Genomic DNA, 5,267 nt, shown 5'->3' with positions numbered 1-5,267 from the left:
TCTCCACCAGAGGGTCCTACCTTGGAGGGTGCTCTTGCCGCACAAAGTACGCGCGAGGATCAGCCCTCCAACGAGCTATAAGTAATCAAAAAGTACTTTAATAGATACTAGCTTACCTATGAGGAAAGTAACCGAAGCATTTATCTTGAAGTTCGGATCTTAGCCCTTCGCAGCAGAGCTCGTCTTCGGGGGATCTTCTTTCGGAGATGATGGAGAGCGAAACGCCTCCCCCGGACTCCCCCGCTCAAGAAGCGGGCGACCTTGAAGTGTCGTCACGGAGGGCCTCAACGGATCCGGTGAGGCCATAAGATAATCCTATAGTCACCTGAAGTCCCCAGCGTCCGGCTCTTGAAGAGAGCAAACAAAAGAGTCTGGCACTGTCTGGTATGCGGTCGGACGTACTGAGGGAGCTGTTGGAGCGAGCGGCCACCTCAGAAGAATACCATACGTTGATGGGTATAGTGATGGAAATAATTTCGTCCGCTGAAAGTAGATTGCATGAAGATTTTATGAGTCTACTAACGGGCTTTGAGGTACGTGAAATGTTATACTCTTTGATAGTACCGCACATTTTTAGGTGTGCCCTGTGTAGATAGTAGCCCCTAAGACTATGGTTGTCGTCAAGAACAATGGCGAACAGAGGATCGTAATCCCAAGTAATAACCAAACCGCCTTTATGTGCAGGTGGTGGAAGCTCTGCTGGCTAGCCGGACTAATGAGTTTGCCGAGCTAAAGCGGCAACTAGATGCGGCAGATGCCGACATCGAGCTTGTTAACAAGCAGCTTGACGAGGCACAGGGTAAGTAATGTTTTCTGGTGAATGTCACATAGTAAGAGCAGCGTAACGCCAGTATCTTTAATATGTTGTGACTGCAGATGGAGTTGCCACCGTGGAGACCCTTCGGGCGGAACTTGCCCGAGCCAAGGAACAGGCAAGAATTAGTAATGCGGCCGCTTTAAAGGCGGCCGAAGAGTTAAGAGCCGAAAAGGCTGCACATTGCGAGAGCAAAGATAAAATGGCCAAGATGGCTGTAAAGTTAAAAGACACTGCCGACCGCTGCCAGCTCCTTGAAGAAGGAAACCGAGCGAAGGCGACGGACCTTGAAAAGGCCGCGGTGGCGACCAAAGACACCCGCTCTGCTATGAGGGCAAAGATGGAAGAGCTCCGTGAAGCCGGGGATATTGCGGCTTGGAAGCCCTTTTTGCTGCGGAGGAAGTTCGGAGATCCACGGTATGCCCCTCTGGATCGGCTGTGGAGTTCGGCAGACGCATATATGGACTTGGCGGTGAGCATTGTCGATGCGGCCGAATACTTCCAAGATCAAACAGATCTTGAAGTGGACAAGCTGTTTTGGTCGCAGTTTAATGTTCGAGAGTGTCCGCTTCCATTGACTAATCAGCTAGCCGAATGGGCCGAACTCAACAGGTTGTCCGGACTTGCCATGAGGTCCGTCGTAGATCATCTGTGGCCGGAAAAACCAAAGCCGAACAGCTATTTCAGCTTAGTGCAACAGTTCCTTGGAGCGGTGCCGCGCATCAATGCGATGAAGAGGTCGGCGTGTATAGAGGGCTCGCGGATCGCCCTTGCCCGTGTCAAAGCATACTGGGCGGAGATGGATGCTACCACTATTGCGGCGCAGGGTTCGGCCATAGGCCGAGTGGCTGCCGAGCACTATTTCAAAGAAGTTCTCGAGGGCGCTCATTTGATAGAGGCCCAGTGCTCGAAGAATATTATGTTTGAGTGACATGTATTCCCATTGTAAACACAATGTTTTTATGAAGTTTATTAAGGCTGTATTTATACTTTTGCCCGAAAGTAATATGATGCCGCATGTGCGGCCGTTTATGTATACATGTGTATAACCTGAAAGATTGCAGTCCTCGGCTTCAGCCCCCACGCATATAATGCGAGGGTGTTCACAGAAGACGCGTATTCACACTTAATCCAATGTCTTGGTCCTAATAAGGAGGTGATGGCGCAGTGAACTAGGCAACCGGACTATAATGCTTTAACACTTTCACTTAGCTATAGGAGTTTGACAGTGGTGCTACTATATAGCCCCTGGTGGCTCCGCACTCTCCCGAATTCGGGGTGCGTACATGCCTAGCCGGGAAACGGCCCTTCGTTAAGGAGGAGGAATTCTAACATTCCGATAGGTCATCGAGTGGTTGACCAGTCACACGCTATATCATGACAGTCAGTTTTCGGCTTTCTCTACTGAGGTGCTCGTCTGGATGAATCGTGGCACAATCGCAGTAGTTCTCCTGGTGCCGCCTTAGCCGATAGAGTGGAACGTAAGCCAGCAAAACACAAGAGCCGGGCAAACCCAACATTTGACCAAAGACATGATTCGGAGCTGATGCATATAAGGCCAAACTCGTGACGTCGAACACTCCCTAAGGTATTCGGTCTTTATGGTATAAACCGGGCCTAAACAGTGCCCTTTGTAAGAAGCCCCTGGTGTACAGGTACGTGCATTATTCTGACGTGGCTACATGCCAAGACGTTAGCATCCTTCTCAATTGTGTTGAGAATCCGAGGGATGTGTATCAACAAGAGACAATAAAAAAGGTTTACGCAGGGTCTTAATCTGAAAAGAATCCTTGGAACGGGTCCCTGCTGCATGTCTGCGCCTGTGTCTCCATTGTGCCGTATCCTGGACGAGTGTAGCACGATGGTCATCTGTAAAAGAGACAAACTTAGGTGAAAAGTTGTCGTGCAAAAAGGTAGGTTTAAAGAAACCATGTACAATTCAAGATGAGTAAAAACTGCCACTTGTGTGCGCGCATTGAGCCCCTTGTATTTGTAATAGGGGTGTGGCCATCAAACCTGTATGAATTACATGTAGCTGCGCCGGACTCGTCTAACCGTGTCCGTGGTCTTGACGACCTATCAAATGCTTTAGTTGGTGATGCCGTTTTTAGTGTGCGGCTGCCAAGGCAGTCGCACTCTCTTCGGCGTGCCAGGATCGCTCAATATTTCCATTCACTGTAATGATGCCACGTGGACCGGGCATCTTAAGCATGAGGGAAGCGTAATGCGGTATTGCATTAAAGCGAGCGAAAGCTTCTCGTCCAAGTAGTGCTTGATAGCCACTTTGGAATAGAGCAATGTGGAAGGTTAAATTTTCGCTACGGAGGTTATCGGGGACGCCGAATATAACCTCTAGTAGCAGGGAGCCCGTGCAATGAGCCCCTGGGCCTGGCGTTACTCCTTTAAAGGTAGTATTGCTGTGGCGAATTTTCATTGGGTCTATCCCCATTTTGCGGATTGTGTCCTGATATATCAGGTTTAGACTGCTGCCACCATCCATCAGGACTCGTGTGAAGTGGTATCCGTCAATTATTGGGTCTAATACCAAGGCAGCCCCTCCTGCACGCCGGATACTTGCTGAGTAATCCCGATGGTTAAAAGTGATCGGTTGAGACGACCAGTGGCAGAACTCCGCGGTGATAGGCCCTTGGGCATATTTCTCTGGGAGTGCCGCTTTGTTTCTCCCCTTGATCACGTGTAACACGTTTATTTTTTTGATTTCTGGTGGAAATTTCTTTTGTTCCCTAGTGTCTTGCTTGAGAGGCTCATCCTCGTCTTCGCTTGGTGTATCCTCCCCCTTGTGTACGGCGTTGAGCTTGCCGGACTGCTTGAAGACCCAACAGTCTCTGTGGGTATGGTTAGCGGGTTTACCAGGGGTGCTATCGATCTGACATATTTGGTCCAGAATTTTTTTAGGCTGGACAGTTCATCTCTGGCGCCTTTAGAGGGCGGCTTTTGCTGACCTGGCCGAGAGCTTCTGAATCCGGCATTTACTGCCGTGCTCTTCAGGCTTTCTTCTTTATTCCGGCGCTTATTATTTTTACTGCACCGTGATTTCCCATTTCCATCTCTAACTTCGGATGTACTGGGGTCGCTGGTGCTGCATATGGCTAGCCAGCTATCCTCACCATGCAAAAGTGAGTCATGAGGCTTGTTAATGCTGCCATTGTTCTCGACTTTTCTTGGCCGAGGTGTCTGGCAAGCCTTTCATCGCGGATGCGATGCTTAAAAGCTGCCAAGGCTTCGGCGTCCGGACAGTCGACTATTTGGTTCTTTTTAGTAAGAAACCTGTTCCAAAGCTTTCGGGCTGACTCTCCGGGCTGTTGAGTTATATGACTCAAATCGTCTACGTCCGGAGGTTAGACATAAGTCCCTTGAAAATTTGCCCGTAAAGCGTCTTCAAGCTCTTCCCAGCTTCCAATGGAGCTTTCGGGGAGGCTCTTAAGCCAGTGTTGAGCTGGCCCTTTGAGTTTGAGGGGTAAATACTTGATGGCATGGAGATCATCTCCTCGAGGCATATGGATATGGAGGATATAGTCCTCAATCCAGACCCCAGGGTATGTTGTTCCGTCGTATGCCTCTATGTTTACGGGTTTAAATCCCTCTAGAAATTCATGGTCCAGCACCTCGTCGGTGAAACATAGGGGGTGTGCGGCACCCCTGTATCTGGGTGTACCGCGTTGTTCAGATGTTTGTTGTGTTACATCGTATGCTGGAGCATGTTTGCGTGGTCCTTAGATGGATCTGGTTGCACCGTCCTTTTGATGTGATCTTTCGCGTGGATCGCGTATTGGCTTATGTGCGGCATTGTTTGCCGCTCTATGTTGGCCGTGAGGTCGTCTATCCGGCCAGATGGCCATTTTAGTTTTTGGTTGCGGGGTATCTAAGGCCTCCTCATGAAATTCAGGTAGCAACTTCCGCTTCGGGTAGCTCTTGGTGAGGTGACTACCGCCGTACTTCGCTGCTGTGTTGAGCACTTCACTCCATCTAATTCTGAGTGTGTCTTACGCAGCCTTGAGCCTTTGCTTCTGCTTTTTTTAGACTCCTCGCGGTGGAAACGAGCTTTTGATGGGCATTCTGTTGCTACGGGTGTCTGTCCGGTGTGATGTCGTCCGGACTATTATATTTGATAGAGTCGGGTTGTTCGGTTTGATTCTCTGTGTTGCCGTTGTCCGGAGATGGTTCACCCTGCTCTAACGCTAGGTCTATATGATCGTTGTTTCTGCCGAGGCGGGATTTGGAGCGGCGCTTACACCGCCGCTTTGACTGGGAGGCGGCGAATTTCTTCGTCATCCGCATCCCAATCCCACCGGACATAGTTCGGACAGGACTCTCCTAACAAGGAGAGAGACTTTAATGAATTCAGTATGTCGCCGAAGGGTGAGTGTTGAAAGATATCTGCGGAGGTAAACTCCATGATCGGCGCCCAACCGTATTCGATAGGAACGAGCGC

Source organism: Triticum dicoccoides, chromosome 5A, assembly GCF_002162155.2.
Source record: "Triticum dicoccoides isolate Atlit2015 ecotype Zavitan chromosome 5A, WEW_v2.0, whole genome shotgun sequence".
Taxonomy (NCBI): domain Eukaryota; kingdom Viridiplantae; phylum Streptophyta; class Magnoliopsida; order Poales; family Poaceae; genus Triticum; species Triticum dicoccoides.
The sequence above is the reverse complement of the archived record's forward strand: the minus strand, read 5'-3'. Positions refer to the sequence as shown.